The 14,490-nt window shown below is 38.0% G+C and overlaps 1 protein-coding gene across 12 annotated transcripts in view; it reads right to left on the reverse strand.

Moving 5' to 3' along the window:
* The window catches only part of FRS2 (fibroblast growth factor receptor substrate 2), a 117,408-nt gene that overhangs the window by 102,697 nt on the left and 221 nt on the right, over positions 1–14,490 (reverse strand). The window contains exon 1 of one of the 12 annotated variants that reach the window (XM_082422803.1): positions 13,842–14,487. The exons of the other annotated variants lie outside the window; for them this stretch is intronic. The gene's annotated coding sequence lies outside the window, so the exon portion shown is untranslated. Of the gene's footprint in view, positions 1–13,841; positions 14,488–14,490 lie in introns of those variants that run through there. 12 annotated transcript variants of the gene reach the window in all.

Genomic DNA, 14,490 nt, shown 5'->3' on the forward strand with positions numbered 1-14,490 from the left:
TACAGTGAAACAGTACTAGTAATACCGTACTTTTGAAAAGCAATTTGTCTGAATGTCTCAGGATTAATAAGCCTTCATATCCTTTGGCTCAGTATCACACACCTGGGAATCTGCTATAAGGAAATAACTAAAAATATGAAAAAAATATATACTCTTGGTTGTTTTCTGCAACGTTTCTTATAATAGCAAAAATTAAGTATGATGATAACACAGGAAATACTTAATATAATATTAAGTTTAAAAAAGCAAACAACGAGGGACTTCCCCATTGGTGTAGTGGTTAAAAATCCACCTGCCAATGCAAGGGACATGGGTTCGATCCCTGGTCCAGGAAGATCCCACATACTGCAGAGCACCTAAGCCCGTGCACCACAACTACTGAAGCACACACACCTAGAGCCCATGCTCTGCAACAAGAGAAGCCACCGCAATGAGAAGCCACCGCAACGAGAAGCCCACACACTGCAACGAAGAGTAGCCCCTGCTCGCCGCAACTAGAGAAGGCCCATGCACAGCAACTAAGACCCAACACAGCCCAAAATAAATAAAAATTTTTAAAAAAACTTTTAAAAATTAGAAAATTTTAAAAAAGCAAACAAGGGAATTCCCTGGCAGTCCAGTAGTTAAGACTCCACACTTCCACTGCAGGGGGCACAGGTTCGATCCCTGGTCATGGAACTAAGATCCCACATGCCACGCAGTGCAGCCAAAAAATAAAAAAAATTTTTTAAAAAGCAAACAAAATTGAGCATACAAAAAAAAAAAAAAAAAAATTGAGCATACACTACGATATAAAACATCATAAAAACGGGACGTAAAAAAAAACACCAAATAATGACTGTATTAAAGTGGTAGATTCAAAATCTGTTTTTTCTACCATCTAACCTTTCTGAAATGTTATTTTACATTTACAATTAAAACAAATTATATTTTTAAAACATGCATCTCAAAAGATTACACACTCTATAATTGCATTCTTACAGCATTCTCAAAATGACAAAACTAGTGATGGGGGGATGGGCTGTGAATACAAAGAGGTAGCACTAAGGAGTTCTGTGGCGATGGAACAGTTCTGTATCTTGATTGTGGTAGCGACTAAACAAAACTGTATATGGGATAAAACTGCACAGAACTACAAACACACACAGAAATGTAGGTGATATCTGTACATGGCCTGTATTCTAGTCAACAGTAACGTCCCAATATCAATTTCCTCATTTTCCTATTGTATGATAGTTATCTAAGATGTCACTGTGGGGAAACTGAGTGAAGAGTACACAGGGCTATACTATTTTTGCAACTTTCTATAAATCTCTACCTCAAAATAAAAGTTAAAAATATATATATGCACTTGCATGTATAACATTAAACTTTTTTGAGGGAGTGGGAGACAAGGGAATGTAAAAGAGCCGTGTAATATATAACTTCCAAGACACTACTCCTAGTAACTATTCATAAAACCCCATAGGAAGCAAATGGCAGTCTTTATACTGAACGTAATTTACTTAGGTCAGGCTTTAATAAAAGGCTTCAATTTAAATTAAAGCTATCAGTCAATTTTCAGAACATGCTTAACTGAGTAGTTTTCAGTCTCAAACCTTATACTTACATAATCCATTAAGTAAGAGTCCTCAGAATTTTCTCCCTTGCCAGAAAAGTTTCAGCAGATATAAATAAGATTTTCTTACATATACTCAATTTAAATATATAAATGACTAATACAAAGGGATATAAGAGTTCATCACCTCTGGATTGTGCTCCATGACAACAACCACATCTATCTGAATTCACCATTTTAACCTCAGCACCCAGCATGGTTCTTTTTTTTTTTTTTAATTTATTTATTTATTTATTTATTTTTGGCTGTGTTGGGTCTTCATTTCTATGCGAGGGCTTTCTCTAGTTGCGGCAAGCGGGGGCCACTCTTCATCGCGGTGTGCGGGCCTTTCACTGTCGTGGCCTCTCTTGTTGCGGGGCACAGGCTCCAGACGCGCAGGCTCAGTAGTTGTGGCTCACGGGACTAGTTGCTCCGCGGCATGTGGGATCTTCCCAGACCAGGGCTCAAACCCGTGTCCCCTGCATTGGCAGGCAGATTCTCAACCACTGCGCCACCAGGGAAGCCCCCCAGCATGGTTCCTGATAGCTAGTAGGCTCCCAATAACTGAAGCCGAGGGATGAATTCGTGTTCTAACCAAGGTTCTATGCCTAAGTCCCTCCAGCTTTAACCAAGAATGGGAGGTAGAAAGTAGAAAGTAAGAGCAGAAAAAAAGGTGAATGTGGATAGGGCCCAGCTTCTACCAATTCACCAGGTCAAAAGATTACATTAACCAACACTACATTCTAGTATCGGTGAAAAAGTTGACCTTAGAAAAACTTTAAGTCATTTCCTCCGATCAGCAAAATCTTCAAGACTAGTTTAACAATTAGAAAAAGAATTGAACGAATATCAGAAAATCTGCCTCACTGATCTTTATCACCTAATGCCTTTACGAAAGCCAAATTTGGGGGAATCCCCCGGAGGTCCAGTGGTTAGGACACCACACTCTCACTGCTGAAGGCCCAGGTTCAATCCCTGGTCAGGAAACTAAGGTCCCACAGGCCGTGTGGCGTGGCCAAGAAAAAGAAAGCCAAATTTTCTTCGCTATGTGCAAATCCATTAACTTTTTAATCTGAAAAAACTCTTAGCTACAGTTACGCAAAGCATCAGACAATCCTTCTACACAAGCTTTAAGCTCTAAGTAATTATGTACATTATCATATACCTATATATACTTACACATTATACATATACCTATATTTATATATAAATATAAAATATGTGAATAAGTAATACAGTTACATTAGAACTACTACCATATAAGACCCTTAAGTCAGATAGCAACTCATGTCTATATGTTATTTATTCATTCAACAGTCTGAAGTACTGACAACACAGTAAACAAGACATAGACCATGCCCTGAGTTAACAGTCTATCTACCAACTTAAAAGGCAACTGTAGGGCTTCCCTGGTGGCGCAGAGGTTAAGAATCCGCCTGCCATTGCAGGGGATACGGGTTCAGGCCTTGGTCTGGGAAGATCCCACATGGCACGGAGCAACTAAGCCCATTTGCCACAACTACTGAGCCTGCACTCTAGAGCCCGCGAGCCACAACTGCTGAAGCCCGCGCACCTAGAGTCCGTGCTCCGAAACAAGAGAAGGCACCGCAGTGAGAAGCCCACGCACAGCAACGAGGAGTAGCCCCCGCTCACCGCAACTGGAGAAAGCCAGTGCACAGCAACGAAAACCCAACGCAGCCAAAAATAAATAAATAAAAATAAATTTTAAAAAAAAAGCAACTGTAGCTAGTTAAAGAAAAAAAACTTCAGAAAACAAGGGTTTGAATTCCAATGCTACCTCTTACTAGCTAGCCATGTTTCTGAGTCTTAGTTTCCAGAACTATAAAATAGGTACTATTTCCATAAAGATTAAAATAAGATCATAAAATACAGGCATACCTAAGACATACTGCAGGTTCAGTTCCAAACCACCACAGTAAAGTGAGTATCACAATAAAGCGAGTCACACAAATTTTTCTGGTTGCCCAGTGCATGTAAAAGTTATGTTTATGCTATCCTGTAGTTTATGAAGTGTACAACGGCATTACATCTAAAAAAAACCGATGTACATACCTGAATTTAAAAACTTTAAATCAACCATACTTCAATAAAAAGTTGTTTGCCTTAAAAAAAAAAACCTTTATTGCTAAAAAACGCTAACCATCATCTGAGCCTTCAGAAAGTCATAGTAGTTAACATCAAAGGTCACTGATTACAAATCACCATAACAAATAATAATGAAAAAGTCTGAAATATTGTGAGAATTACCAAAACGTTACACAGAGACATGAAGCAAGCAAATGCTATTGGAAAAATAGTGCCAATAGACTTACTCAACAAAGGGTTGCCACAAACCTTTGATTTGTAAAAAACGCAATAGAATGAAGTACAATAAAAGCAATTTTTTTAAAAAAAAGCAATAAACAAGGTGTGTATAAAAATGCTTGGCAGGGGCTTCCTTGGTGGCACAGTGGTTAAGAAACTGCCTGCCAAGGCAAGGGACACAGGTTCGAGCCCTGGTCCAGGAAGATCCCACATGCTGCAGAGCAACTAAGCCTGTGCGCCACAACTACTGAGCCCTCATGCCACAACTACGGAAGCCTGCGCGCCTAGAGCCCGTGCTCCACAACAAGAGAAGCCACCGCAATGACAAGCCCGCGCACCACAACGAAGAGTAACCCCCACTCGCTGCAACCAGAGAAAGCCCACGTGGCAACAAAGACCCAATGCAGCCAAAAAAAAAAAAAAAAGCTTGGCAAGCTAGAAAGCACTATACAAATGAAAAGATATATTATTACTGTACTTAGCTTTTCATTAAGAAAAAGCAAAACACGACGCTAGGATCTCCCTGCAGGTTGCTTATTAATTGTAAGGGGAAAAACAGTAACTATACAGTGAATAAACCAGTCAACACCCTGACCAAAATTAAAATCGCTAATGAGGGGCAAACGGACATATGTATATCCCCACGGGCATCCTGAGAGGGACACATACCTTTTGTAGTAGTCTGGCTGAAAATAAATAACCTGAAATCATGATGCAAATCCAAATTGAAAAACTTTCTATAAAATAACTTACCTATATTCTTTAACTGCATAAAAGACAAAGAGAAGCTAAGGAACTCTTCCACTTTAAAGGAGACTAAAAAGAAAGGACAACCAAATACAAGATATGATCAAATTTACAGAATTGGAATATAAAGTATACGCAGACTAAAGTATGTATCAATGTTAAATTTTGGAATTTGATAACGGTACTGTGATTACATAAAAGAATACCTTATCCTTAGAAAATACACCCTGGGGTATTAAGAAGTAAAAAAGGCATGCAACATACTCTTCAATGGTTCACAAAAATAAATAATAATGTGTGTGTGTGCCGTAAGACAAATATGGCAAAATGTTAAAAATTGGTTAATACAGGTAAAGGGTGTAAGAGTCTACTATATCACTCTTGCAACTTTACTATAAGTTAGAAATTATTTCAAAATAAAAAGTTTAAGAACACAGGATACTAATCTCCAGGGGGTTACTTATAAGCTCTAAGCTATATACTATTTTTTAAAAATCACTCTGCAAAATTAATAGAGAGAAAGTTCTAAGGAACTTCACAGTCCAATTACAAAACAAATTAAGAAAACACAGCACCATGAGCAAGAGCCAGCAAAACAAACAGCAGAATCAAATCTGCAAAGACTTCAGATACTGTATTCCCTGGTGGCACAGTGGTTAAGAGTCCGCCTGCCAATGCAGGGGACAAGGGTTTGAGCCCTGGGCCGGGAGGATCCCATATGCCGTGGAGCAACTAAGCCCATGCACCACAACTACCGAGCCTGCACTCTAGAGCCCGCAAGCCACAACTACTGAGTCCACGTGCCACAACTACCGAAGCCCACATGCCTAGAGCCCGTGTTCCGCAACAAGAGAAGCCACCGCAATGAGAAGCCTGCGCACCGCAACAAAGAACAGCCCCCGCTCACCGCAACTAGAAAAAGCCCGCACATGGCAACGAAGACCCAATGCAGCCAAAAATAAAAAATAAATAAATAAGTTTATTAAAAAAAAAAAAAAGACTTCAGATACTGGAATTATCAGACAAATATAAAATAAGTATATTTAATAGATTTTTAAGAAATAAAAGATATCTTGAGAACATGACTAAAAAAGGAATAACTACAAAAAAAGGATAAACAATCTTAAAAAGGAACTGAATGGAACTTCTAGAGATAAAAAAAACATAGTAAATGGAAATTTTTAGAAACTCAGTAAACATGGTACAACACAGATGAACCCTAAAGACATTATGCTGAGTGAAATGAGCCAGACAAAAGGACAAATACTGTATGATCCACGTATATGAGGTACCTAGAATAGTTAAATTCATAGAAGTAAAATAGTTGTTGCCAGGGGCTGGGTGAAGAGGGAACAGGGACTTATCATTGAATGGGTACTGACTTCATGAAGGTTTATGATGATGAAAAAAGTCCTGGAGATGGACAGTGGTGATAATTGCACAACAACGTGAATATACTTAATGTCACTGACCTGTACGCTTTAAAATGGTTAAAATGGTAAATTCTATTTATGTATATTTTACCACAATAAAAAAAAATTGATATAATTGTTAAAATAAAGTGAAAAAATTCAATAAAACAGGTGAACAAAGCTGAAGTGAGAATTAGCTAACTGGAAGAAAAGATACTAATTATCCAGAACACAATACAGAAAAATACAGAAATGGAAAATATAAAAAACAGGTTAAGAAGCCTGGTGGATAGAGTAAAAAGATCTAACATACTTCAAATACAAGTTTCAGATAGAAAGTATAGAAAATAAAATCTGAGGAGAAAATGGCCAACAGTTCTCCAAAATTGTTGAAAGACACCAATCTTCAGATTCCAAAGCCTACTGAATACCAAGCATGATAAATAAAAGAAACCGTCTTCTAGACATATCAAAATGAAAGTGCAGAACACCAAGGACAAAGAAAAGATTCTAAAACTAGCTATAATGAAACAACAGATACAGTCGTCTCTCGGTTATCCAAACGGGAACGGTTCCAAGACGCCACAGGATACCCCTCCGATGTTCAAGTGCCTTATATAAAATTGTGAGTATTTGCATATAACCCATGCATGTCCTCCTGTATACTCTAGATTTCTTCTAATACTTAATACGGTGGAAATGCTATATAGATAGTTGCCAACATGCAACAAATTCAAGTTTTGCTTTTTGGAACTTTCTAGAATTTTTTTCCGAATAGTTCAACCCATAGGTGGTTGAATCCAAGGATGCAGAACCTGCAGATATGGAGGGCCAACTGTATCTCTAAAGGAATGACAAATTACATGAATTACCAATTTTTCAACAGCAATAAAAGCCAGAAGAAAATGGAATAAGATCTATAATAAAGAAAAAAATAATTGCTAGCATTGAATGCACACTCAGAAAAGCTACCTTCAGGAATAAGACTAAGGTACTTTCAAACAAATAAAAAGTTTTTCAACAACAGACCCTCTAAAGGATATTCAGGCAGAGAGAAAATGATCTGATCCCAGATCCCAGACAGGAAGTCTGAGATGCAAATGGAAATGAGCAAAGACACTTGTAAATATATAGGCAAATCAAAGCAACAGTGTTTAAAACAACAATAATATCTAATTTGTTGGGAGTCAGGGAGAACTAAGATAAAGGAAAACTACACAGAATTTAACTTCCAAATGTGAAGAGAGAGGAAAATGGATTTTTTAAAAATACATTCACCAAAATTAAAAAGAAAAGCAAGGGAATGATTAACACAAAATTCAGATGGCGGTTACTTAGGAAGCATGTCAGAGAACACAAGTGGTGAGAAGTACAAAGGGGCTTCAAAGAGGCAGTGTTCTACTGTTTAAGCTAGTTAGTGGTACATGGTAGTTCATATTATAATTATTTAAATTGTACATTTATTATCCTATATGTTTTTGTAATAAAAGTAAATCTTAAAAATCAACACAAGAAAAAAACCGAAAGGCTAGTCATCATTCCCTAAAAATCTAGAATATGTCCCAGACCTTGGTATTTAAAATTGAAAAGAATTTAAAAAGATTCATTATTCTATTTAACAACTACCTATTGAGTGCCTAATCGTTGCCTATAACTGAGCTGAGGGGTGGCACGAAGATTCCTAACCTCTCTTCTCCCTCTTGTGTTCCTAACCCTAGAGGGCAGCACTAATACAGTAGCCACAAGGGGCTGTTCACACTTAAAGTTAATTAAAATTAAATAAAATTTAAAATTCAGTTCCTCTGTTAACACTAGACACATTTAAGTGCTCAGTAGCCATTTGAGGTCCACTATATTAAATAATGCAGATACAGAATATTTCCATCACTGCAGTAAGTTTATTAGACAATGCTGCTATATTTTTATAACATTAAAATATACTGATAATTGAATAATCTTACATTTTCAGATGTTCTTACTTTTATAATTATTAAATCTCCTTTCAAAGTCATTTTATTTCTGTGAAACTACAGCTCCTTAGTAGTATTTTAAAATAGTTTGCTGTTTGTTAAGAAATATGCAGAAAGTGTGAGGATCTCTTCACCATCTCCCATGTCTCACCAAAACCATCAGAACACAGGATTTTTTTTTAATGAGCCAAAATTAAATAGTTAAGCACAGTGCTACTAAATTGTAATACAAGCCACATCAAAAGGATACAAAAATCCACAGGATGAACACATGACCCTTCTTGGGGGCACCAACTTTAAAATAGGCACCAACTTAGTTGGCAGTACTTTAAAATACTGTTTACATACATATAAAATAGCAAAATGCAAAATTCATATGAATTTTTAAAAACAAAACGCTATAGGCATCATGAAATTTTCTACTTATAGCAGGACACTCTGGGCCGCACCTCCAGACTTCTGAACATACCATTCATTTCTGCTGTCGGCAGCACTTAGGAGGAAAAATTTAAGCATTCTTAAAATAAATGAAGTCTACATGATTTTTTAATTTAACAGAAACAATGATGTACAACAAAACTCTATAAAACAATAGCATCCTTAATATCTAAAGCAGCAAACCTCCACTTTCTTTAAAATTAAAGGACAGAGGGCCTAAACTGTTTCAGCTTAACCTGAACATTTTGCTTTAGGCATTCTAACACAAATTAAGTATTTCTATAGCACTCGAATTTTTAAAATTACCTAACCAAAAACATTCAAAGGAAACAAATGTTAAGCCTTAATTTAACAGTCACTTAGGCTAGGTTTGCAACTTAAGTTTTCCCCCGACTCTAAGTGAACCAGGGGGTCAATAAGCTTCTCATCTAAACAGCTGAATGCAATTTCAATAAACACTTATGCTAATAATTGTTTTGTGTCCTCAGGAGGACTTTTGGGGCTCCACTTACATAACCCATTATGCAAAGTACTGAACTATTCTCTTTCTCTAGAAAGCATTCTGAATACCAATATGTGTACAAGGTTTACTTGCTATATTAAACGAAGATTTTCTCACTCTAGCTTCAACGATCCTGCAGGAGAGGTGAAAAGGAAAGCCACTTTCTGCTACTTCACTATGTCAAAGGCGAGGTATTTGTCTTCCTGGCTCATCAACAGAGGATGACTTACAGCAGCGGCCCCCACGGTTCGCTGGTCTCCTCATGGGACTCCGGTTGAGAAACACAGCTTTAAACAAATAATTTGGAGCAACTTGTTTGAACTCAACTGAAAACAATCTGAACTGCTCCTTGAAATGTGCTGTAAGTATTAATGTAAAACTTGACAAAATTAGATGCAATGGAGGTGAGAATCACAATACAGCCACCGTAGAGTAGTTGAAGGGTAGAATGTACCCCAAACCTAACTTGAATATGCATAAATATGTTGGCTGAATACTCCCCCCCCAATCTCCTGGCTCTGTTTAAACCAAGATTTTCAGATTTCACAAAGTCGTAATCTTTAGGGGACAAAAAAGGTGGGGGGCGGGGGGGAACGAACACAGAGTTGCCAACTTTTATTCTGCCAAAGACATTTAAAAAGAAAATAACTAACAATTACTATCACCATTATTTCATTAAAAAAAATCTAATATGCTTATACCAAAAATGGTAAGAGATAATTTTAGAAAAAAAAATATTATCTTCTAAATTCAGTAAGTGTAGGTTTATGAGAAGTTCACTCATTCTCATTTCACTTCAGACAAGTGAAAACTTTGTCGTGGACTGACACCGCTCCACAGTCCAACATTTGGGAACCACGGGTCTAAGCAGTTAACTCCCACTTGGAAAAAGAAAGCAATGGTAGCACATGCCCAAACCAAATATTAACCTATTCAATAATGAGGTAATCGAGGCTTGGAGGGGTTTAGGGACTCTCCCAAGGTCAGAGACCAAGAATTTTGACACGGGTCTGTCTGATTCCAGAGTCAGAGTTCCTAACCATCATGCTAAATTTCCTCTAATATTCTTCCAGTGGTAAAAAGATCCATCCCAATCCAGTCACCTTTGTGACCAAGGACAACCGAGGAATTTCCAAGACAGCTGGCAGGAGTGAGAGGTGTACTCCCTGGCCATCACTCAGACTGAAGCTAAATGGAACTCCTGACCTTTGCCTCATGAATAGCAGGCTCACGGCAACTAAGCTAACCAGCCCAGACAAAGCACACACAAACCCCTGCCTCCCGACAACACTGACACAGGACTCCTCCGTGTTCCCAAGTGCCTGGCTTTCACAGAGTGAAAGCCATATTCCTAAAAACAAAAGGAATGTATGAATGATCAAGAAGGAAATAAACACTTCCATGGTAACTCAGTCTAAAAATAATCAACTTGCCCTCAAAAAGTTACAACTCTAAGCCTCATTCTGCAAATAATTACAATCTTTTATACACTGATACACAGGTTCCCTTAAATTAAATATCTAAACAGAAAACCACACGAAGTTCTGTAAATCTATAGTTCTTAAATAGTTTCCAAATTAAAATATACAGTTTTTATATATGTATCATTATATGATGGATAAAGAGTGTCTTATCATTCTATCTCTCTAGGATAGTCCAAATATTAGAGACAAAACTACTCATGTTAATCAAAAGTACTTATAAAAGAGAGTTGAAAGAAAAATATGTAATTAAATACCATTTTCTATGAAAAGCACTATTAGCAGCCAGTAGTAACAGGAGGCACAAAAATCATCTTTGAATAATCAGAAGTTCTTGATATTGAAACCAAAACTGAAAGTCATACATATAAATAAAGAGAATACTATATCAGAGAATTGCTTCCATATCACTTGCCAATGTCCAAAAGGAACGACCAAACAGCTCTACAGTAACCAAAGACTAACACCCTGAACCAAATGAGTCTGAAATAGTTCTTCCTCTCTGAAATAGAGTAATGATAGCACAGTATTCTTACTAGCAACGGCAAGAAAGTTTTGTTTCCCAATTAGATTTTCAATGATCGGATTCTTTTCTACTCCATCTGAATCTGCAATGTGAGTGAGCAGTATACAGACTATCAAGTTCTTTACCCATTGAATAAAATTATCTATTTAGTGTCTTTTCCTTCTGTTTTAAATAGATGCCATCTAAAATAAAGGGTTTTTTTTTTTCTTTCCATCTAAACTTTCCCTTGGCTCTTTCATCTTCATATACAGATTCAACTAATACATCTGTTTACATTATTCTCTACACACATGTTTAATATATGCCTAGCACTGACCTCTCTCATGAACTACAAACCCATATTTCCAAAAACCTCTGAGCATTTCCAGTGTTTGACAAGTATATAAAAAACTCACCATATTCAAAACTGATCTCATTATGCACCTTCTTGTCCATATTTCTAGTAATAGTACCACCACTGCCATCACCCACACTTAAAATGAGTGTAATCTTCAACCTCCACTTCCTCCAAACCTTTCCCAACAATCCCTCCTCCCACCCACCTAGTAAATCATACCAACACCATTGCCCTTGCCTATTATTTATACTCTATTGAAAGTCGGCTGTCTACAACAAATCATTCTACACACTACACTATTAGACCTTGGTAGTTTCTCATTACTTCCCAAATACTCCTAAATACAGCACTTAAACATGTTCCACAATCCAGCCCCAATTTAAATTTCAAACCTCATCTCTTATTCCCAAAAATGAACCCTATATTCTAAGTAATCTGGTCCACTAACTTTCCTCTGAGGACACAATGAACTTTCCCACCTCCACATTTGTGCTCACATCATTCCCTTTATTTAAAAAGCTTTCTTCATCCACCTACTCCCAGCCCCTACACTTTTGTCTTAGAAAAGTCTTACCCTCTGCAGTGTTGAACTCAGGCTGCTGGTTTATTGCAAGGCAGCATGCTGTAGCGAAAACACACCGGCTTTGGCACCAGGCAGACCTGGATTCAAATTGGGGCTCAGTTACCTGCTAGCTACATAGCCCGGGTAAGTTACTTAACTTATTTAAGTATCAGTGCCCTCATTATTAAGAAATATGCTTAGATGTTGTTATGAGGCTTAGAAAATGTATGTAAAGCAACTAGCATAGAGCCTGGTATACACTAAATGCTCAATAAATAAGAGCTTCAGAACTAACTTTATAAGTATTATATATATATATATATATATATAATATACCTATAATATACCTATACCTCCACCACTTTCCATTTTACTCTAAGAACGAATCCATTTTCCTTTCATACAACTCCAAACTTTAGATCAAACCACTCATGTAGTATTAACGTATATTTCTATATGCTGTAAATTTTTATACAAATATCTGACATCCCCTTCTAGATTTCAAATTCCTAAACACCCAAGATTTAATCTTTGCACCCTATAATGCCTAGCAGTGATTTTCATGAAGCACAAAGAACTCACCTCCAATTAGAAAAATATTTTAATATGCCTAAATATTTAATACGCTCTTCATGATTTCTGACAAACCTTAAAAAAATTATTGCCAAAAACATGAAGCTTAGCTGTAAGGGCTGTATCTTTACTTGCTCCTACATGGTTGCCTAACATAGCCTGATGCCTAACATAGCAATATCTGTTGAATTGACTTGAATGATATAATCTCCAATGTAAATGTTCAGTATCTGTTGAACTAAACATAACTAAATTTACTAAGGGTATCTGATTTTCCCCAATTACCTTTTTCTGTTCTTACAGTTCTTGAAATCCTTCCCTTCAAAACACATTAACTATCATACCTTCAGTACAGATCCACAACCGTATCTAACTTGACTCCGTTTCCAGATTCTCTCAATTCCAATATTCCAACCATAGGCTCTAAACAATTAGAGCATTTCAAATAGCTAAGAATCTACAGTTTTCATCTAAATCTAAAAGTTGAGCAACTAATCTCCACTCCACAATTTTTTCCAGGGACTTTAAAAATCATCCACCCTTTGCCTGTTGAAGATAAACAACCCTGAAATAAATCTTCTTTTGCATAAGAGAGCTCCCTGAACTTGTCACTTCAGTCTGTTTTCCCTAATTCATGAGACTACCTCCCCTTCCAGTGGTGGGAGGTGAGAAAATGAGATAAGTACCCCCAAAAAACTACAGCGTAAGTCCTAATATAAGCACAAGATGAGAAGTGCAGGCAAGTATCACTGGTTTCACAAAGGTGGTGTGCATATACTTTACACTGCAATGGTCATCTACTGGTAGTCAAAATCTGCAGTAACTGCATTCCCTTATGATCATAATTTTAAAATCACCATTAAATGTGGAAAATCCTATTTCCTACAAACCTTTCAGGAGTAGTTTATTACCTAAAATCTGTTCACTAAAAACAACTACCTACATCACTTTCTCCTCTAGGAAATGCTCAATTTATCCGAAGTAAACACCTTATACTATAAATTTAAAAAAAACAACAACAACAAAAGACAAAAACCAAAACACTTCTGCCCACCTGTGTGAACCTCTGCATTGCAGGAACAGCTTAACAGTCTAAAGAACCTCCTTGGAGTTACCGAGAACAATTTTTCTTTAAAAGTTAAGGAAAATGACAATTCCAAATATGAACTGTTAAGGAAAATGACAATTCCAAGTATACAAACTTCGGGAAAGAGGGGGCGTAATAATTCTCCAACCGTTTGCAGTAAATTCGTGCAACAAACGCAGACTAAACTCATCAACCAACTGCGACTTCTTAAAGCCACAGAATTAGGAATGTAGATTAGAGAAAGCATCATTTTTTACGTCTGCCAAGAAAATAAGGGAATTTACCTGAGCTCCCGATTTTCCTCAAGCAAGTTGTTTTTTTAAGAAGTGACTTCAACAACACCTTGAGTAAGCTTTCGAGTGAGTAAAGATCATCGGAGGCACGGTGGTGCCACACTGACCTACGAATCCAGAACCCGTCCCAAGCGCAGTCCAAATCGACCGTAGGCAACCCCTAAGCGGGTCTAGATGGAAAGCCTTGCAAAAGATCTCCGGCATCTACACACGCTTCGCCCCGCCCTGGGACCAAGGAGACACCACCTCTGGGACCCCAGCTAATTACTGAGCCCGAGGACAGACCCAGAGGTCGCGGAAGTCGGGAACTAGAGCCCAAGACTGGGTCTGACGTCCAGATTCCCAGACCCGGGTCGGACAGAGAAAACCAAATCCGAGAGGCAGCGCGACGATCTGGGGGAGCAGAAATAAGGGGGTTGGATGGACGGAGGCCCAGCCCATTCTTACTTTCAAGTCCCAACAGCAACAACAGCTCCGGGAACCCCCTCCCCGGCTCCGCCCCGCCCACCCCACGGCCCCACCGCCCGCTCCTTCCCGCCCCGCGGGCTGGGCGAAGACCGCGGCGGTCGACAACCCCCTTTCTCGAACCCCGACAGCCCAGCCCGCAGCCCGGAGCGGGCAGCGGGGGCCCGAGAGCGCC

The sequence above is a fragment of the Balaenoptera physalus genome, assembly GCF_965194825.1.
Source record: "Balaenoptera physalus genome assembly, chromosome: 13".
In the NCBI taxonomy this organism is placed as follows: Eukaryota; Metazoa; Chordata; class Mammalia; order Artiodactyla; family Balaenopteridae; genus Balaenoptera; species Balaenoptera physalus.